Below are 22,825 nucleotides of genomic sequence, written 5' to 3' on the forward strand. Positions count from 1 at the left end.
TTGGCTTACAGATAGCCTCCGGGGGAGATGGGAGACCACATTTTTACCCTCTCCTGGCTTTAGGGAAGCCTTTGGAGCCTGGGAAGGTGAAACATGAGCCTACTGGTCCCACAAGAAGTTGGGAAACAGGTGGTTTCCAGCCTTCAGAGGGGTGAGGGAAGGTGTTCCTGCCCTCCCCAGGCATTAAATTATGAGTATGGGCACTCGCGCATGCGCGATACCATGCACACATGCTCTTTTGGTACCCAAGGAAAAATAGGTTTGCCATCACTGGCTTAGAGCTACGTCATCTTTGATCTGATCTAAATATAGTTCATAAAATCATCTACCACAATGTCCTACCTGTCAATGAATACTTCAGCTTCAACTGCAACAATATACAAGCACATAATAGATTCAAACTCGACTGAATCAACTGCTTGAAACTCAACTGCAGAAAATACGACTTCAGCAACAGAGCGTTCAATGCCTGGAATGCACCACCTGACTCTGTCGACATCACCCCATTCCTAAGCGGTCTGTAAGAGGTGTGCATAAGTGCATGACTGTGCCTACCATCCCTGTCCTACTGTCCTATTGTCCTAATTTATCTGTACCTGCTTTTGTTTATATTCATACCAATACCTGCTTTCTTGTACATGTTTTGACAGGTAGGTAGGTAGGTAGGTAGGTAGATAGATAGATAGATAGATAGATAGATAGATAGATAGATGATAGATAGAGAGATAGATAGAGAGAGAGATGATAGAGGGATAGAGAGAGATGATAGAGAGATAGAGAGATGAGAGATAGATAGAAAGATAGATAGATAGATAGATAGATAGATCTATCATACATACATACATACATACATACATACATACATACATACATACATACATACATATATAGATACATAGATACAGTAGATAGATAAATAGATCTTCAACTGACAACTATATATAACACACAGAACACTCACTATCCATTAAAAAAACATATCTCCAAATCTAACTGTTATGCCCAGTTACTACAAAGACATCAAGGACCATTATACTAGCCCTGGATGCCAATGATAATCCCCCCACCCATCTATTTATGGTAGTGCAGGAAGATCATTTGAATTTTCTAATAATTGCAAACATAATCCTCTCTGTTTTTTTCATCTTCTAAAACTCCAGTCTCAAAGAAGAACAATCTTACAATTATCGAAGGCCAAAACTGTATTTCTAAATTGGGATTGCTAAAATGTTAACCTTCTCATAGAAGGACAGGAAGTGGAACATTTATATAGTACTAGTGGAGAGAAAAAAATAGGCTGTGGCTCCTTTTGCGCAATTGGTAGGTAAACTTGAGTTCACCTTTCGGAAAATCCGAGAATTCAGTGACAAAGAGGTCAGAATTTAGTGCAGCCTTCTCATAGGATGCAGTGTGGGCTTTAGGAGAGAATAATCTTCATGGTGCAAATGGATTTAAAAGTACAAGGCAGGTTTCTATCAAAAGAATAGCTAACATTACAAGAATCTCACAAAGACAAGTTAAATTTTGAATTGATAGTTATTTCAGGAGAGTGATCAGTAAGAATAATCATTACCAGCTTTCTTAGATGGTTGGTGGCTGGATGGAATCATTGAAGCAGTAGGCATGAGCTTAAATGGACTCCAGAGGATGATTGAGGACAGGAAGTCCTGAAGGAACATTGTCAGGAGTGGGCTACTGCTGGGAACGCAGTGGGGTAGTGAAAATGGAGCTCCATTCCAGAGCACCCTATTTGCACTGAAAGATGTTGAAAGAAAATGCAGGGCGTCCTGCATAAGCCATGCACACAGTGTGGTAGTAAAAAGTTGGTAGCCCTTCACTGAACGTTGTCCATGGGGTTGCAATGGATCAGACATGACTCTGCAACCAGGGGTGGATTCCCATTCCTCCCATTACCGGTGTGTGGTGCTCACAGCTTTACTTCTCCTGCAAAATTTTATGAGGGGACATGCGCACCAGAAAGATTTCGGTGATTTTTTTTTTTGCTTCCCTTTCAAGATTTTGTTTCCTGCATGCACTGGGATGCACATACAGGAGAAACAAAGTGTATGCATAGAAGAAAAAAAAATCACTGAAATCTCTCTCACACGCACGTCCCCTCTCAAAATTTTGCTTCCTGCCCATGCACAGAAACGAAAACATGCACGCACACGCAGGAGAAGCTCAACTTTTGCTACGGGTGAGGCATCCTTTAAGGGGCATGTGTAAGTGCACCAGTGTGCCTTCCGTCCCCTGTCTAATTGTCTCTCCTTATCTTATTTATCTTTTCTTCCTTTCAAATTTGTTCACCTATACTTTTATATCTTTTCTTCTATTCATTTCTTTAGTTATATTGCTACGTATCTATTCTCTTCAATGTGTATTATGCTTTGGACTAACTAACTAACTAACTAACTAACTAACTAACTAACTAAATAAATAAATAAATAAATAAATAAATAAATAACCCACTACTGTCTGCAACTAACAACAACAACAGCTTTCTTAGGAGATAATAAAGTCAGAAGCAGCACTGAAGCCAACTGAAACTATCCTAGCATAAGCTGTTCTGGAACCTGTCTTTTCTACACCAGGACACACTTATTCCCAGGGCATAAAAATAAACAAATTGAATACAAAATAAACAAACTTGAAAATATTTTGAGGAGGAATGGTGACTTTGATGGCCATGTGAATTGAATTAACCATCTTTGTAATGCTGCCCAGGCTAATAGAAACCATACAGTAACTACGCAAGACCTTTTGTCCTGGTTTTATAAGATCTGCCCTCCAAAAAACTGTATTTTGCAAATACAACCAGTTCAGCCCTCTGGCAAACATCTGACTACTCTGCAGACACAGTAGAACTTTCTCTTTCTTTCTGAAATGGGGGAAGGGTGCAAGGCCTTAAAAAGTTTTAGGACACAATATAAAATTGTAAGTTAACAAAATAAAGCTTGACATCTCTCCCACACTGTTCAACATATTCCTGATTGTGAGAAGTAGACAGAGAAACTATTTTTTCCCAGTGACAATAGAATAATAATATAATATTCTGGAAATATATTTTAGAAAAATATCTAGGTGAAAAATAAGGGAACATACATTTTAATGATTAAATTGTACAAAGTGCTATACAAGTTTTTGTACAATTGTTTTTGTACAAATTTGGCCAAAATTGTACAAGCTTTTGATCTCCAACCTGTGTTCCTTTGAGCCCAATCCTCGTGTTTCTTTCCCAATGTTAACAGTAACATCTGACTACAAAAGTTGCTCAAGTCATATAGTGAAATCTTAAAATATTTTGTAAGAATGCAATGTATTATTTTAGTTCATGTCATTTTCACATATGCCAAAATTGTATGTCTTGTTTTTCAATTTCACATAAAATCTTCAAGTCAAATGGTTTAAAGGGAAACAAGAACGTTTTCCCCCATGGCGGTATCATTACCATCAGTATTAACTTCTTACTAAACAAATTCTTCCAGGTGTTAATTTACCAGAATTGACAGCTAATACTAGCACAATATAATAGCCTGTTTTCTAGTAATACCATAGTCTGACTTATCTGAAGTCTTCTTTCTAACAAGAAAGACAGCAAGGATGGCAAAGGAACTTTGACTCAGAAATAGCCTTATAGGAGGAACTGAAAGTTACTCCAGCCAGCTGCCCCAAGCAACAGTGCTACCATCCTACTACAACAACGTACTTTGTCTTAGTTTTGGCACCACTTTGGAGCAGCTTAAAGAGAGCTTTGACTTTAGTGACTGCATATTAATAACTCTTGTACTTAGCCGAGCTGAAATAAGCCACTGAGTGTTAACAGTGTCAGAAATAGTGAGTCCTCCCACACAATTCTCTATTGGATTTTAAACCATTTCAAGCCCTTATAAGGGATAGTTAACACAGCCTGCGTCACTCTCCTCTAAAGTAATTTTCTATCCGTTTTCTTGTGGTTGCTGGGAAGCAAGGGATGTGGTGGGAAGCCAGGCTTTCTAACAGAGAGGCTAAGGACAGGTGCAATGCACTTGAGGGGGGAAAAAACCCCTTTACTTCAGCTGTGGAAGCACTCTGGCAGATCAGCCATTGTTGGCTGCCTGTGATATTGGAGGGCAGGGAATTTTGAGGTGTGGGGTGCCTTTTGGTTGAAAGTCAGCGTTTTCTCTGAGATAGCAGATCTCAGTTGCACCAAGTCATGTCCTGGTTTTGGTTAAACCATTGTAAAAAGCAGTTAGCTGACTGTGGGAGGTTGCAAATGGCCATAAATGTGACTATGTCTCCAAGCCCCTAAAATTTGAGGACAGCAGAGGGGCCTCAACTATCAGAACTTCAGATTGGGATCATAAATACTATTTCCAGGGTCAATTGTAACATCGAACAATCACTGGCCAATCGGATGTAAGTCAAAAACTATCTGCACCAACTTCTTCTTGAAGTCCATGTCCTGAAATCAATGAAGAATGGAAACCTAATAGACATTGAATATTTCAACAAGATAGTGATCAGAAACGTAACTATAAAATCTACCATGGAGCACTTGCAGGAAAGAAAAGTAAAGACTCTGTAACCATTTTTAGACTCCTTAAATATTCTTAAATATATCTGAGTAAAATATCAAACTTGCAGGATATATAGAAAGATCTAAGGATATTTCACAGCTCAGACATCTTCAGGAAAAAGTTGGTAAAAAATTCCAAAAGCAGGAATAGAATTAGCAGGAAACATTTGGGAGCTTTTATTTTTGTCAAAGGAAGAGCTACAAAGTGCTGATCAAAAAAAGCACCCAAACCTCTGCAGCTGCCAAAATCACTATTTATTTCTTGCTGAATCGTAAAGCACCTGTGCCATAAATAGTAAGCAGGTATTCAAATTTGCAAAAGACTGTCACGTTTAGCCTTGTATTGTATAGAGGATGTGTCTTGTCATGGAGAAAATCTATCAATGCGGTTGCTAAGAGTTTAAAACTACTATGCAGTCACTAAGAGTCCTCCGGGAGTAGGGCGGCATACAAGTTTAATAAATAATAATAATAAGAGATTAATCAAGGTTGATCGATCAATCAATCAGTCAAAGAAGTTGTGACAGCTTTTGTTCAACTTCAGGAGTCATTGAAGCACACAAGGTGACCTAAAGTGACTGAACTTGTGCATGCAATTGTAAAAGAGATAAAACAGATATACTGTACTACAATTCTCATCCTGGCTGTACTGCTGGTTTGAAATCTAAAAGGTATGAAAGAGTTGTTTTATTATTGTGTTGGGAAACTATGCTAAATTTTGATCAATAATATGGTTATATTATTATTATTATTATTATTATTATTATTATTATTATTATTATATGCTTAATTATAAGCAGAGTTAATTTCAAAACTAATTCTGATTCTTAAAATATGCCTGAAAAAAGTGTGCGTATGAAAACAATTACCTGCGTGGAGACGCAGGTGTGCCTGTATTTCGGTGCAGCTTTTTGCTTTCTCTCCATGCGCAATTCTGCTACCTGCACAGGTGCAGTAGGATAATTGCGCTGGACTCCGCTACCACGGGGGTGAGCACACATCATTGTTCCACCTTAGCAGGCCATCTCTGACACAGCTAATATACATTGCTACAAAATGGGAAAAGTACTTAATTTACCAGAGAATGCATTAGTGCATCAAAAGCTATGCTCCGAAGAGAATTCTAGAGGTTGCAGAGTTTTTCTGTCTAAACATGTCTAGTTCTTGATTGCTAACAAACTGTTCCAAAACCAATGCTCATGACAATTTTCTGGAAAGGTATCCTCTCAATATTTCAGTGATTTTGTACCATGAACAACTGCACTGAGAATTTTTTTTGCAATGACTGAGAAAGCAAAGACTAAAAGTATACAATTTATTCAGAGAACTTTTCATACCATCAAACTGAAAATGCAAGTCAGCACCACAAAAGCATCATACCTTAGTGATAATTATAAAATCTGTGGTGCTTAACATACCATATCCTATTTCTGACCATTTTCTGAAATAACAGGAAGGAAAGTACAGTAGGTGGTTTGTGTGTGTGTGTGTGTGTGTGTGTGTGTGTGTGTGTGTGTGTAGTAGTAGTAGTAGTAGCAGTCTCTGGGAGTGGAAGTTTATTCTTTCTTTCCTGTTTTGCATCTTTGTATGTTTACAGACACTGGGCTAAACTGTAATTAAAGCTTTTCCACCCAGAGCCTACATAGGCTTTGTTGTCATCTGTATAAAATTTCTGATTCCAGCAAAGTTTCAGAAACAGATCACTTTAAATGGAAAAAAGAAACTACCTTCTGAATTGCTCATATTCTATTTCATCATAAAATGGACATTGCCATTTTATACAATAATAATCTCTATGCATTTCCCCCCCAAGCTCTTCAGTAAGATCTATGGCAGAGAAATGAATCCAGGCATTGGATTCATTGTTGCAAGGATTTGCAACAAGTTCAAGAGGAAGGACTTAAAACAATTTCAAGAGGAAGGACTTGCAAGATGAAAATTCTGGATTTCCATTTTATATTGAATTCTGGTTGCAACTTAGGTTGAATTCTGCATCCAACCAAGCTCTGCAATGTACTGTACATAGGCAATCTAATCTGTACTGAAAGGAATATTCAGCCAGTTACCTTGAATATATTTTGAAATGCAGTTATAAGTCTGCATTGGTTGCATGATTAGAAACTTCTATGTCTGTGTTTCTTTTACTGGATGATTTTTTTCCCATGAGGGCAGTATTTTGTCATTACTTTAATAGTTTCTGGGATTTGGGCACAACAATGAGGAAAATATTATATCAACAGAAACCGAGTCGATATCATTTTCACACAGCAAGGGTCAACGTACACCCCTTCTGCTTGTCAGGAACACCAAAGATGATGGTGGCATGTGGGTATCCCCTTCCCTGGTGTCCTACTAGCATATGCTTTTGAATGCTCATTCATTGCACCTGTTGATGATCTAGTTGTATATGTTTATATCAATGTATGATCAGGTATGTCCTATCCATTGAATGCACTGTAGGTTCATACTGTATCTTTATTTCTTGAGGAGCACCAGTGGCAATTTAGAGAATCCCTCTTTTCACCCATTTTTTCACAAAATGGAGGCATTTTTACCTTCCACCAATCCCCAGGAGCTTTCTGCAAGCTTCCTAGACCCTTTGCCCACCCCATTTTTGCAAAAAGCGGGCAAAAAAGATTTTTGCCATTCCTCAGCACACAAGAGCTCTCTGCAGGCATGGGGCAAAGCTTTGGGACAACAAAAATGGCTACATTTGGTGTATAAGATGCACCAACATTTCCACCCTCTTTTAGGGGGGGAAAGGTGCATCTTATACAACGAAAAATATGATAACTTATTCCTTGTATAGTTTTTTATTATTATTTGCTAAAAACCACAATAGAAACATAGAAACATAGAAGGCTGACGGCAGAAAAAGACCTCATGGTCCATCTAGTCTGCCCCTATACTATTTCCTGTATTTTATCTTACAATGGATATATGTTTATCCCAGGCATGTTTAAATTCAGTTACTGTGGATTTACCAACCACGTCTGCTGGAAGTTTGTTCCAAGGATCTACTACTCTTTCAGTGAAATAATATTTTCTCACGTTGCTTTTGATCTTTCCCCCAACTAACTTCAGATTGTGTCCCCTTGTTCTTGTGTTCACTTTTCTATTAAAAACACTTCCCTCCTGAACCTTATTTAACCCTTTAACATAGGGTTAAATAAGGTTCAGGAGGGAAGTGTTTTTAATAGGAAAGTGAACACAATATTATTATCATCCTTCTTAGTTGCTGTTTCCCTTTGTGAAAAAGTGATCCTCTGAAATAGCAAATAGCCCTCTCTTCCTTGTTTTTCAAGAAGTCCATTAAAATGTTATTTCATCAGGGGTTTGAAAGCTGAAATGGTATGGTATGTTCCCTCTAGAAACAGAAAATATGTTTTGCTTCAAAAATATATTTGCTGGTTGGGTCCACTACTCTGCATGGATTAACTTTTCACATACTGTTACAGAATTTTTAAAAAGCAGAATATATTCACCCAAAAATCTTTACCCTTTTACCCGGGAACTGAAAGCATCATCATTTTTTTTAAAAAAATCTACAAATAAAACCAAAATGGGATTAAAAAATATGCATTAATCTTGCATAACTCATTTGTATTTTAAAAAGTAGTAAAAGTCTATCAAATCGGATAGAGATCCATTTGATTTCATGGACTTTTACTACTTTATTTTGAATGGAATATTTGATATTTTAACTTTGCTTTTTAGTCTACAGCCATATACCATATTTTTGGTGTATTAGACACACCTTTTTCCTCCCTAAAAGAGGTTGATAATTTGGGTGCATCTTATACTCTGAGTCAGTAATGGCAGCCAAAAATTTTACTACCACACTGTGGGTGTGGCTTATTTTGTGGGTGTGTCTTAATGTCCATGTGACTGGGTAGGAGTGACTTGCCGAACATGTGACCAGGTGGCAGTGGCTTGAATGATCATCATCGTTCAAGTGAACTGTTAAGTCCTCGACTTACAACCTTACCAGTGTTGCTTGTTGGGCTGACAATTTGCTTTGTGTTTCCCATGCTCTCCTTCCTAGGTCATCCCCCTGCCTCAGACTGGGTAGCTAAGTGAATGGGTGCTGCCAGAAGCATAAAAGCTGCCAGCGCCACTTCCACCCACCCCTTCTGTTTGCACTTCAGGTGGGAGGTGACTGCGTGACACTGAAGGGGAGCTGGGCAGGAGAGAGGGAAGCTCGGCCGAGGCCAGGAAGGAGGAAAGAGGAAAAAAGCAAGGAGCACAGACACAGCAGCCGCAGCAGGGAAAAAAGAGAGAGCTGAGCCCAGACCAGTAATCCAGGAAATGACAGCCACCAATCATCTGGAGTTGTGTACGCCTCTTCATTTCTGCGGGTGGAACTGTATTCCACCCTGTCCTACCTGTTGCCCACCCCTGCTCTGAGTGTAGCTTTCCCCCCCCCCAGCCCTAACTAGCTGCTAACGATCTTCCAGCTTTTAACTTGCAGGCTCTTTCATTGTTTCTCTCTGTGAAGAATGTTTTCCAAGTCCTTTTTTATTATTATTCTAACTTGCTCTGAGTAACTTTCTTTCCAGCCCTTACCAGGTGCTAACGATGTTCCCAGCTCTTACCAGCTTGCAAGCTCTTTCATTGTTACTTTCTGCGAATAATATTTTCCAAACCCTGTCTTTGGGGTTTTTTTCATTCTCTATTTGCTCCAAATATTTCTTTCCAGCCCCAACCAGGTGCTTACAATGTTCCCAGCTTTTACCAGCTTGCAAGCTCTTTCATTGTTACTCTCTGTCAAGAATGTACTCCAAATCCTGTAGGGTTTTTTTTCATTGCTTTACTTGCTCCAGATATTTCTTCCCAGCCTTAACCAGGTGCTATGAATGTACCCAAACTCTTTCATTGTTACTCTCTGCAAATAATGTTTTCCAAGCCCTAAGTCTTTGCAGATTTCCCCCCCACTGGTCTAACTTGCTCCAAATGTTTCTTTCCAGCCCTAACCAGGTGCTAATGATGTCCCTAGCTCTTACCGGCTTGCAAGCTCTTTTATTGTTACTCTCTCCAAAGAAAAATGTTTTCCAAGCCCTAAGTCTTTGCAGGGTTTTTCCCATTGCTCTACTTGCTCAGACTGTTTATTTCCAGGTGCTAATGATGTTCCCAGCTCTTAGTGGCTTGCAAGTTCTTTCATTGATACCCTCTCAGAATAATTTTTTTAAGCCCTTAACCAGAGGATAAAATAATGTGTCTAATCTGACCAGACTAAGGACACTAGCCAGATTAATAACTGGTAATCATATTCTTTTCCCTATTTTCCTCCCCAAGAACTATGGTGCGTCTTATATTCAGGTGCATCTTATACTCCAAAAAATACGATAGCTACTAATTTGAAAAAGAATCAGATTATTTTGACAGCTATATTTAATGGTGTTTTCCAGAAAATATTGCTTTTCACCCTCATATTATTTTATTGTGCCAGTCTGGATCAATATAGCTCTGTCTCTAGTTCAAGACAGTAACTATGTAGTCTAATTGTGGCTGTATACTATTGGCTGCTAGCCCAAAAAGTACACTAGCATTGTCCTTGGAGTAATAAGTAAGATGGCACCTACAATTTTCATTTTTATGAGGTTCGTTTGATCTTTGGGTCAGAATACAAACTATATAAACTATACAAACTATAGACATATAATATTCAACACTGAAGAAATAAAATAGGTATGAAATAGGTCATAAAAACATAGCATTTTTAAAATTATGTAAAATAAATAGGATTAAATCTAAATGTTCTTTTGTTGAACACATTGTTTTCTAACCGTAAATTTAGTTTTCATCAGAACAAAACCTACAATATGTGTTGCTTTAATATACAATATTGGGGGAGACTGTGGATAAACAGTAAATGTTTAATTTATTTACATATTTAATTTATATCTCACTGTCAAGTGATTCCAAATGTTCATTCGTTGCTGCACAACTGAAAAACCTATCAATCTGATCTTAATTTTTAATGGATCAAAGATATTATGAAAAATTAATAGCATTATCTTGGTTTTAGTATTTTCTTTTCCTTTCTTTTGCTGAGTACTAAAAGCTTTGGTTTTGAGGGCCCTGAATTAGCATCTTGCAGTGAGTTGAATACAATAAACAGAATATAGTTGAAGATCCAAAAATATAGTGCTGTTGCCAAGGTTACATTTTCTAAATGCAACTCAAAATGTGTTTTACCAAAGTAAATGAAATCAGTTGGTAACATGTTAATACATATTCTTATGATTTAAGTAAATACAACAGTTCTTTTAAATATCATCTGGCAATATTATTATCAATAATCTTTAATTTATTAGCCAGTTTAAAGGAATTTTCTTTTATCTGTAACAAAATATAATTTACGCTATTCATAGTCTGGCCAGATCAGCTGTTGCTATGGCACAACCATCATACTGTATATTTTGCACGCATTTCTCTTATCCAATGAAAGGTTTATGCATCTTTGGTGATTAATTATTGCTTAATTTCCTCAATTTTTACTCCTGTGGGAGGGCAACTATATAAATCTTTGTCTGCATACACAGGCATTTTGCTTTGTATTGTTCCATTCCAACTGTGGAGCTTGATATGAAATTTTTGCAAATAGATTTGCAGTGATTTAATATCTTCTGCGTATGCATGGGGCAGACTAATGGTTTGGTGTGTAGGAGATGAGTTGTTTTTGAAAAAGACACTGTTGCTGACAGCACAGTGCTATTTTTGACTAGCCTGCAACTGAGCAGCTTTCTTTAAATTGGCAACCTCTAGTTTAGAATTGCAACTCTCACAACACTCAGCCATTGCAACTTTCGGACCGACGATAGCTTCCTGGTTCATATACAAAGTAGGCTTTTTATCAGTGAGAACTTATATGAGGATTCTGCAGTTTCAAGGGGAACTAAGACTAGCAAAGCATAGAAGGGGAAGCATTGTGTGTTTGTAAGATGGCAGATTGAGAAACCTGGGGAAACCCAAGCATGGGAAGAAGGAAGAATTAGGCAGACATGTGACCGACTGAGAACATCCTTTTGCTGTGGTTAGGGCTCTTACCAAGAGCAGGAAATTACTTTCCACTGCTTTGCCTTCTCTTAGGCTCCTAGGTGCTTGTGTGCTGAATAGCTGAGATGTATAATCAGCTCCTAGTGGCACGGAGGCTCTGTGGGTAAGATATTGAGCTTGTTGACCAGAAGGTTGATAGTTTAGCAGTTGCGCTGGGTAATGGAGTGAGCTCCTGTTACTTGTTCGAGCTTCTGCCAACCTAAGCTCGTAAAAAGTGCAAGTAGAAAAATAGAGACCACTTTTGGTGGGAAGGTAACAGTGCTTAGTGTGCCTTCAGCATTTAGTCATGCCAGTCACATGACCACAGATATATATTTGAACAGTGCTGGCCAGTAAAGGGCAGCCAAAATTTTTACTGCCATACTGTGTGTTTGGCTTATTTTGTGGGCTGGCTTGATGGTCATGTGACTGGGTAGGAGTGGCTTGCCGGCCATGTGACCAGATGGGAGTGGCTTGAATGATCATCATCATTCCAGTGAACTGTTAAATCCTTGATTTACAACCTAACCAGTGTCACTTTCTGGGTGACAATTTGCTTTGCGTTTCCCACATTCTCCTTCCTGGGTCACTCCCTGCCTCAGACTGGGTAGCTAGGTGAATGGGTGCCGGTCAGCTCTTGAGAAAAGACTGGGGAGGAAATGGGCCCCCTGTAACTCCTGCCGGTGCTGGTCTCCCTACTGCTTTCCAAGGAGGAGGATGGGAGGGTGGGAGGGTCAGCTGGAGCTGGGCACACAGCTTCATTTCTGCTAGTGGGACTGCGTTCCACCCCATTCTGCCTGCTGCCCACCCCTGGTGCTGACTCTTTGGCTTAGAAATGGAGATGAGCACTGCCCCTAGAGCCGGAAACCACTAGCATGCATGTGCAGGGGAACCTTTACCTTTTGTAACCATCACAGTTGTCTCCCTTGCACCAAACCTAATGATTTTTATTGAGATTGATAATCATCTGTCATTCTTGTTTCAGTAGTTGTAGAGTGAGAACTGTAACAAAACCTAAGTCTGCCAACATTGACAACAAGTATATTTTCATAAGATTCCTATGTTCAGAGATTTTCATTGAGATTTTGATTTCTGGGGATTCTTATTCAGGAGTACATAACCAGGAGCATCAGTTGAGTTCAAAGCACAGAAGAGTTTATTGTTGTTATCTATATAAAAGAATCTAGTCAACTAAAAGTCAAAGTTAAACTAACACTAGATAAAAGGCAGTGGAATTCACAGGGAAAGGGGGTGGACTTGGGTCTCTTGTGGCAATGCAATGATTCCAAACTGATGACATGTTTAACTCTGCTTTCCAGATCAGTCTGCCTTTCTCCTAGACCTTTTTATTTATAACAAGACTAGGAATGATGTGACACTCCAGTTTCTCTTTTTCAGACTCCAGAAACATATGACCCCAGAACAAGTGCAATCAAACTTTGGAAATATTGATTCCATCCAGTAGTGGGTTCTAAAATCTTTATTACTGGCTTGGCCGAGATTGTGCATGCGACCCTACTGCACATGTGCTGAAGCATCCCAGGTAGGTGGGTAGAGCCTCCCACCACCAGCACTACCAGTTCTTAGAAGTAGGCAGAACCAGGAGGAAGCCACCACTGATTCCATCTCTCAAAAGCAGGGCTTTTGGGAGCCTAATCCTTCATATGGAACAGAAAAAAATCATTTTCTCAGACCAACAAGAAATGCTCACTGCTGATTTACAATGTTCTTGCAGACAGAAGAGATTATGTTTAATAGGATTTTAATGCCAATTTCTATTAGGCTGATTCTAGAACAAATCTATGCCATAAATATAAAGAATAAAACGTCCGTAACAGGCCTGTGCGTCTGAGAAATCTTATAATTAACAACCAGTATTATCTAAATGCTTGATATAGTGAATTGTAAATTGTGATTTATGAAATTGTAACATAGCTTAAATGATTTGAACAACAACTGATATTTAATGATATTAATTTGATATTTCAACAGTAGAATTTCTATTTTTGTGACAGAACATGAGACCCAATGGCTCAGGCAACAGGAATTTACTTCTTGTTTGGAAAAAAATACTTTCAATTTTTTTTGCCTGTTTATTTATTACTTTAATGATCTATTTTTAAATTTTCAGATTAGATGGCCTAGAACCGTGATGGCGAACCTACGGCACATGGGGCCATATTGGAGGGAATGCGAGGCATTCCCTTATGTCAGCTCTAGCACATATAAGGGTGCTAGTCAAGTGATTTTCAGTCTTAGGGAAGACCATTTCACTTCAGCTTCCCTGAAGCCCCAGATTGAAAAAATTACCCAACAGGCAAACCAGAAATTTTAAAAAATGGATTTCCGGTTTGCCCGTTGTGCTGCTTTTTGCACTCTGGAGGCTTCAGGGAAGCTTCCTGAAGCCACAGAGTGCAAAAACCAGCCCAATGGGCAAACCGGAAGTTTGAAAAATGGACTTCCGGTTTGCCCATTTGGCCAATTTTTCACCCTCCCAGGATCCAATGAGGCCTGTGCGCATGGGTGGGGATGGGGGGGATTGTGTGCATGTGCAGGGGCAGCATGGGGGGTTGCACATGAGTGGAGGGATAAGGAATGGGTGTGGGCATGTACACCCCCCCTTTTGACACGCGAACCAAAAAATCACTGGCCTAGAACTTATGTGGAAAGATAGATTAGAAATATATTAAAATGTATTTTTCTTCCCCTTAGCTTTATAAGAACAGGAGGCCTATAGCATTTAGCCACACTACATGGTGATTATGAGGAATATGCAAAGAGTCATTCTTTATATTAAAACCAGAGACTTAATTCCTGATGGGGATAGATAAATGCATTTTTCTTCACTAATACTTTTGTTTGCAATATAAACTGTCTGTGAATACAGAAATAATATTTAAATAATTATAACAATTCAAAATCAAAATCTCTAACAGAGAGAAAAGAAACAGAAGTTAAACTGAAGTTTAACATTCCGAAATTTTATGACGATAGTTTTTGATTAAATGTCATTTGTCTGAATTACATTGGCAAAGTATGTTAATTTTATAAGCATATAAATATAAAATTCCAATATTTCAGAGGTGGGCTTCAGCAGGTTCTGATCAGTTCTGGAGAACCGGTAGTGGAAAATGCAATAAAATATAGATTGGAAATCCAACTCTTCCCCCCCCTCCTATATAATGATGTTATATAACTTAATACCAAGGTTCCTTTTAGGCAACAGTGATTTAAAATAACTTTGTCATGGCTGCGTTGGTCTGAGAAAATTTAATGTGAACCATATATCAGCTCTGGATAACATTGGAACTGGAGTTGAACAAACTGTTTTCAACCATTTTAGCACTCTTTCATTTCCTTTGTTCATTGTAGGCCTTTTTAAATCCCATCTTCCCATTAGGTTAATGTGATTATTGAAAGGATATGCCTAAGTTGAGCTGCTTTGCATGATACATGCTAAATTGGAAGAATGACTGAATTCAGTTGGACCTATTTCTGAAAAAAGACAGCTAGATTCTTACTTTGTTATGGTAATGGTTAATTATATGTGTAGAGTACATAATCTTTGCTTATTTTTTCAAAATGCAGAAAACAAATTGTGTTCAGAAATCATATTTAATAAATATGTATGTATTATGGCTTAACTGCAAAGGGAATATATTCTCTCGCATAGTGTGATTGTTCTTTTTCTTTTCTTTTTGGAGGTAAGGAAATCTTATCTCTTAAAAGTATTTGATAGTATCTGTGATAATTCATGACTCAGCATTATTTATTTTTTAAAAAAAACATTTAAAGAAACCCCTTTTACAAAATGATTATGCTGACATCCTGCAAAGGAAACCACCAGTCTCCAACATGTATGCATTTCTAAATTGCTCTCTATAATTGGATAGCACAGTATCTCTACTAGGCTCTTTTGTAGGCCAGGAGAGATCCAGGAATGGGGGTTCAACACTATAACTTTGAGTTGTGGGAAGGGGGAGGGGGCAAGTAATTAACCAAGCAAGGGATGTTATTCAGAGAAGCAGAAGAAAAAATGAAGAACAGTTCTGGTTGAAAAAAGTCAATCAACAAGGAATGAAATTTTGGAATACTGTGGTGGGATAAAGGTGGGAAGGCAAAAAGGACAAAAAGAAAGAGAAAACCCCCTTTAAAAAATTAGATACATGGGGGTAAAGATACACAGAGAAAGTTTCCCACACATCTTAGTCAGGATTGTTTATAATGTTTCTGAAGGTGTAAGGCAGATAGTTGAGACAGTGGCCTCCAAGAATGTTAGTGTGAGGAAGAAATGCATCCATCCTTAACAGGAATGGAGACCAGAAATGTAACAGTCTCAGAAAGATTGGGCTGTTTGGTATGTCAGGGAAAGAATAATATACAACATAAAGTATTAGAAAGTAACACCTACCAGATCTAATGTGTGAAATTATGGCGATAGTTCCTCTTAAATCATAGAAACCACACAAGCATCCTTAATTATTATTATTATTATTTTTTTAAAAGGACGGCTGCTATATCAGTGTGTTTCAAACATGATAAAGAGTTGTGGTAGGAAGTAGTGCTATGCAAACCATTCACAAAGCTTGTTGTTGCAATGAAAACCCTTCTCAATCTGTTGAGGCAATCTCTGTGATGTTGCTTTGAGGATTTTCTAGGTTGTTACCACTGTGGGTATGAACAGCTGCTTTGTTTTGCTGGTAATCCAAGTGAAAATGCTGTCTGTGCATCAGAGGCACAGAGAACCTAGGAAAGACCATGAAACGGCTATGCTGAATATAGCCAGAGGAAATGGCTGCCTCAACCCTTTGATAGAAGATAGAATTCTTCATGAGCCAAGTGTGATTGGACACACAAGGAATTTGGCTTTGGTGCATATGCTCTCAGTATACATAAAAGAAAAGATACATTCGTAAGGAATCATGAGATACAACACTTAATGATTGTCATAGGGTATAAATTAAGCAATCAAATCACATTAGGAAACAGTCAATATAAATCGTAAGGATACAAACAACAGTTAGAGTCATGCAGTCATAAGTGGGAGGAGATGGGTGATAGGAATAATGAAAAGATTAATAGTAGTGCAGACCTACCATAGTAAATAGTTTGACAGTGTTGAGGGAATTATTTTTTTAGCCGAGTGATGGCATTCAGGAAAAAACTGTTCCTGTGTCTAGTTGTTTTGGTGTGCAGTGCTCTATAGTGCTATTTTGAGGGTAGGAGTTGAAACAATTTATGTCCAGGGTGCGAATGGCTTTACAGATTCTCAACGGAAGGCAGGTTGGCAGCAATTGTTTTTTCTGCAGTTCTGATTATCCTCTGAAATCTATGCCTGTTTTGTTGGGTTGCAGAACTAAACCAGACAATTATAGAGGTGCAGCCCTCCTTTTGACTCGTGCAGTTTACAGATCCTCAACGGAAGGCAGGTTGGCAGCAATTGTTTTTTCTGCAGTTCTGATTATCCTCTGAAATCTATGCCTGTTTTGTTGGGTTGCAGAACTAAACCAGACAATTATAGAGGTGCAGATGAGACTCAATGATTCCTCTGTAGAACTGCATCAGCAGTTCCTTGGGCAGTTTCAGCTTCCCGAGTTGTCATAGAAAGAACATTCCTTCTACTTTTTTTGATGTTTTTTGATGTTAGGTGTCCATTTTAGATCTTGATTTATGATAGAACCAGCAGCATGTGCATCCTGCTCATTTGAGCGGCCGTGTGGATATGCCTGCACACACCTGCATGCATAAGCCCTCAGGTGATTTTGCTTCTGCACATGTGTAGGAAGCAAAAACGCACCAAAATCTCACGAGGGAATGCTCGCGCATGTGCAATTTTGGTGATTTTTTTTGCTTCCATGCATGTGTGGCAGCAAAAAAAAATCACCAAAATCTCATGTTCATTGCAAGATTTTGCTTCTGTGCATGCACAGGAAGCAAAAGAAGCCCAATTTTTTTTTTTTTTTTTAAATGGTGCTGCCCACTTGTTCCGGTGAAGACGGCACTGGAGCGGTTGCGCACAAATTGAGCAATCTCGCGGCTATTACCAGATCGGAGCTCCAGCACGTACCAGTAACAACCCACCACTGGGTAGAACCTAGCATTTTAAAGGTCTCTATTGTTGATACTGTGTTGTCTGGTATTGTAAGAGATGATAGTATGGGAGGGAGGGAAGGTATTTTACATAGCCTTGCTTTGAATACTTTGCAGGCACAACAGGGAACAATCTGAGGCATGGGTGAAAGAATTCTATGACTTGCATTCTCCTCCCAGGTTGCCTCCATGAATGTCTCCTGTTTCAGGGTTACATGGCCCATGTAAGTTATATTTAAGTTTGCATTTAATAGGAACCTGTGGTATTGTAACCGTATTTTTTTAAAAATCCATCTGGACTATCCTGAGCCAAAAGCTGAAAAATATTTTAGAGGAATGGCCTTAAATTTCCTTGTTTATTTAGAAGCAACATAGGCGATACTCCCTTGGTAGATAATGTCTATCAAGAGAAGAAGGAACCAAAAGATTTGAACTCTGGGAAGGTTTCACAACCCCCATGCTATTCCACCATTAACGCATTAAGTATGTATGCATCCCACGCCGATATGCTTTTCTCTCTCTCTCATGCACACCCCCACAAGCTGGCAGGGAACCTGTTACACCAATATCCATCTAGCTTGGCAACAGCCTGCAGCCTATGTGTGTGTATGGTTCCCCCCCCACATCCATTTTTTTCATCACGTTGAGAACGAGCCTCCTCACAACTTCTCTTGAAGCAGAGGGGCCACAGAATCCGTTCCGCTTTCTTGCGTGACACGTTTCACGTGGCAGCCGGGGGCTGAGTTGCGAGGACCCGGGGGTAGGCCTACACTCCCCAGAAAAGGGGGGGTTACTGCCCCGGTGCCCCCCCCCCTTTGGCAAGCGAGGGAGGCGGCGTCTGTCTGTGGCGGTGGCCGCTCGGGGAGGAAAAGAGGGCCGAGCGCGCCCTGACTGACAGCGCCATTGAGCGCCTCCCTCCCCCCACCCCTCCCCAGACGCCCAACGCCGAGTGAAGGCAAAGAAGAAGCTCCCGGGGAGTGTCTCCCTCGCCCGCCTGCGCCTCCTCCCCTCAGCATCACCTCCCTTTCCCCCCCTTCCCCTCTCCCCGCTCCGCCCGCGCTCGCTGAGCTAAGTCGGGTCATTCTGGCGAGCGCCGCCTGGGCATGGCTCAGCGTTGCCTGGTCTGCTGCGGGGCCGAGGCAAGGCGAGCAGGTAAGGGAGCCCAGCCGGGCGAGCAAGGAGACAGCCGCGGCGTGTGGAAGGCGGCGGGAGCGAGGAGAGAAAGGAGGGAGGGGAGGAAGGGGCCCGGCTCTGCGATGCTCAGCCTCGTAGGATCGGAAGACCGCGCCGCAGAGCTGACGGCCGGAGAAGAGCGCGCGTCCCGGGGCGCCTAGCAAAGGGACGCGATTGTGCGGGATCCGGCCGCTTGTAAATACTGCGCCGCTTATTTAATCCGGGGGAGGGGCGGATGGGATTGCGGATCGCCCTCCCGATCACCATCTTTGATGAGACCCCCCCACCTTTCTCCGGGCAGCTTCGGGTGCAGTTTGGCCAGCCGCTCTCGGCCAGGGCAGTCCCGTCCAGTCGACACGTTTTACTCGGCGGTGGAGAAGGGGGGAATGTAACCTCCTTCTCCTCCCTCCCCCCTCCCATTTGCAAATAAAGGGGCGCGGGCTAAGAGTTGGATGTTCGTGTGTGTGTTTATGTGTGTGTGGAAAGGACACCTGTTGCTTGATTTGCCTGCTTTCCCTCCCTCCCTTTTGGCTGTGTGACCTCTGCTTCAACTGTGATTCGGAGGGAAAGGATTAGACAGAGGTTGCGGTTGCTTTTGTGCTTCCCTCCGCCCCTTTCGCAACGAAGTTATGCCTGTGTGTGTGTGTGTGGGTATGGGTTCTTTGGTTGCTTAAGTGATAGGCCTTGGAGGAAGTGCTGGGCTGCCTCCTCTCTTCTCTCCATCCACCCTGTTGCAGGTGGCATGAGTGACGTAGCTTGCATTTGAAACCCGTTTGGGTTGGATCCTGCTTCCTCCTCCTGTCATGTGCAGCACCGGAAACCTCTTCATGGCAAGCGGCGTTGTTAACAGTTGATGTTTGTGTGAGCTTTCTTTCTTTCTTTCTTTCTTTCCTTCTTTCTTTCTTTCTTTCTTTCTCTCTCTCTCCCTTCCTTCCCTCCTTCCTTCCCTTGCTATCTCTCTCCCCCTTCCTCTTTCTTTCTTTCTCTTTCTTTCTGCACCAAAGACAAATTTCTTGTGTGTCCAATCACACTTGGCCAATAAATAATTCTATCTATCTTCTCTCTTTCTCTCTTTTTCTTTCTTCTCTCTCTCTCTCTCTTCCTTCCTTCTTTCCTTCCTAATCTCCTTCCTTCCTCCTTTCCCTTTCTTCCTTCCCCTTTTTTTCTGCACCAAAGACAAATTCCTTCTGTGTCAAATCACACTTGGCCAATAAAGAATTCTTTTTATCTCCCATCTATCTTCTCTCTTTTTCTTTCTTTCTTATTTCTCTCTCCCTCCCTCCCTCCCTTCCTTCTTTCCTCCCCTCTCTCTCTGTCTCATGAAATCTGGTAGATATCAGGCTGCGTATAGGGATTGGTTTCGACAGTGTGGGTTAAATGGACTGCATCCAGTTTGTCTTGTGGGCTGACCAAGTTTGAGGGAGAGGGAAGCAGGCAAGCAGGGAGGGAGAAAGAGAGAGAGGGAGAGAATGAGAATTCTTTATTGGCTGTGTGATTGGACACACAAGGAATCTGCCATTGTATGAGGTTCTTATGTCTTCATGCTATAGGTACAGCTGACTTGAGATGATTGGAAGGGAGGACTGCGGCTGTCAAAAGCTCTTGTTGCTGTGTGATAGGGGAAAAAAAAGTGCTCCTCACCACATTTTTAACATTTGGATGTGGCAGCTGGATGGGCTTTGTTTTGAATGCCCAACTATAATGAGGCTATTGATGCTTTTTTTTTGGGGGGGGGATCAGCCCATCATAATGGAAAATAGAATTTTGTGTGTGATGGCAAAATTCATGGGGCTTGCAGATGGTTTTAGTTAGCAAAGAGTCATTTCAGATGTCCAGAATGGAATCAGAATGCAAATCCATATGGATTTTGATTTTTTTTGTACATATCTGCAGTGGAGTTCGACCCCAAAGAAGTATATTTTAAATGTATTAAGGATTAAATTGACATAGAAGTCTTTGTTTAGCATGCAATGTAAATCAATTGCATGAATTTATAAATAGGTTTATGGTTGGGTTTCCTGATCTTTCTGCTTTTACTGCAGACTTCAAACTTGATTGAAGTAGCAGTGTAAGAAAGACGACATCAATGTTGCTGTTTTGTTCAGTTTCCTGAGTCCAGATGTTCTGAGTCAAGAGCTGATGTTTGCTGCCTCCTCCTCTTCCACCCCAGAAAGCTTTTGGTTAAGATTAAGGAAAATAACTCTTAAATATTGTTTCACCAACCTCAATTAAATTCCATATATTTTAAACTGCAAAAAATGTCAAGTTACTAGTTACACTTACAATTTAGCCTGTTTCTGTGCCTTGGTTGTTGTTGTTTACACCATGTATATTTTCCCATGTGTGCTGAGCAATAGCAGACCATTGCTGTAGATTTATTCCTCCATTGTATCTTAAGTAATCTTGCTAATTAGGATTATTTTGGACCTGAAATTTCAATTCAGGTAGTTCTTGTCCTATGATCATTTGTGTAGGGACGTTTGAAGTTATAACAGCACTGAAAAAAAAAGATTTATAACCAGGGGTGGACTACTGCCCAGATGGGGGGTAGTGAAAATGGAGCTCCACCCCAGAACACCCAATTTGCACTGAAAGATGTTGAAAGAAAATGCAGGGCGTCCTGCATAAGCCATGCCCACAGTGTGGTAGTAAAATATTTGATAGCCCTTCACTGCTTATAACCATTTTCACACTTATGTCCATTACCACATCCCCATGGTCATGTAATCACTTTTTACAACTTCTGACAAGCAATCTCAATGGGGAAACCAGATACATTATACATTACAACTGTGCTACCGTAGTAACTTTAACAACTGAACAACTGTGGTGAGAAGTGTCATAAAATGTGGCAAAATTCACTAAGTCTTGCTTAATAAAGGAAATGTTAGGTTCAGTTGTGGTTATAAGTTGAGGATTACCTTTATGGTGTTGTGCAGTTTTCACACCAATTAACGTTTGTGTGAGCAAACTACCTGGTATCTTTCTTTCATCTTATGGAATTAAAATCATTGTTGTAGCATCTCAATAATTACACAAATGCCAAATGCATTACTCCCTTTGCTCTTTGCATGAAGCAAATAGCTATTAATTAAGATTTATTTTAAGTTATTGTTCTATTTTGGCTCCTTTGATCTGAAATGTTTTTTGACAAAGGAGTTGGCACAGTTTGTTCTGCCTCCATATAACCTGCATTCCACTCGCAGTCATGAATGTTAAAGCCTTCTTAGTTCTTAAAACTAAAGTTTGGATTCATGAGTTAAGACTTTTAAGATACTTACAAATACAATAAAAGTTTTCTTTTAGGAGACATCATGAGTTGATAATGTTCCTGAGATTCTGTCTAGTGGTTTTGATTTATTTGGGTCATAGTAATGCCTCATAATGGCAACAAGGGTTTCTGTGTTCTCACTTTGTCATTAATACATTAGCCAAGAGATGGAAAAATCCATTTTCCAGACAGTTTGCTATCTTGTGCCAGGCCATTCTGGAGGGACAAGGCCAATAGAAAATGGTAAAGGGAAGATAATTGATGGGGAAAGCAAGTAAATGCTGTTCAATTAATATTATGTTTTATGCTTTAGCATTTGGATTTGCTCTTTTCTATATCTGCAGTGAGCAAGGGGAAAGCAGTTCTGAGTGAATGCACTATTTATGTTTCTTTTTAATTTCATAATAAAATTATTTTACCATTTCATATGCTTATTAGATTTTTTTACTTCACCTTTATATAAAGATAACTATAATAACAAAAACAATAGGTCAAATATATTAATTTTCCAACTCGAAATGCAAAATCTGCCTTTGATTTTTTTATTGATTGATTTTAGTCCTAAAATGAGCCATATTTTGATCAATTTGTTCAGCCAATTTATCTTTTGCTTGTTATTAAAAGGGGCACAACTAGGTTTTTCCTTGTCTAAAATAATGCAATTTTTGCATCATATACATAGGAGGGAAATATAAATC

The 22,825-nt window shown here is 39.8% G+C and overlaps 1 protein-coding gene across 2 annotated transcripts in view; it reads left to right on the top strand.

The window, feature by feature from the left end:
- The first annotated feature begins 18,749 nt into the window (after positions 1-18,749).
- Positions 18,750-22,825, top strand: part of CYRIA (CYFIP related Rac1 interactor A) — an 84,311-nt gene continuing 80,235 nt past the window's right edge. For both annotated transcript variants that reach the window (XM_070738591.1, XM_070738602.1), the window contains exon 1: positions 18,750-18,835. The gene's annotated coding sequence lies outside the window, so the exon portion shown is untranslated. The remainder of the gene's footprint in view (positions 18,836-22,825) is intronic.

Source organism: Erythrolamprus reginae, chromosome 1 (genome assembly GCF_031021105.1).
Source record: "Erythrolamprus reginae isolate rEryReg1 chromosome 1, rEryReg1.hap1, whole genome shotgun sequence".
Lineage (NCBI taxonomy): Eukaryota > Metazoa > Chordata > Lepidosauria > Squamata > Dipsadidae > Erythrolamprus > Erythrolamprus reginae.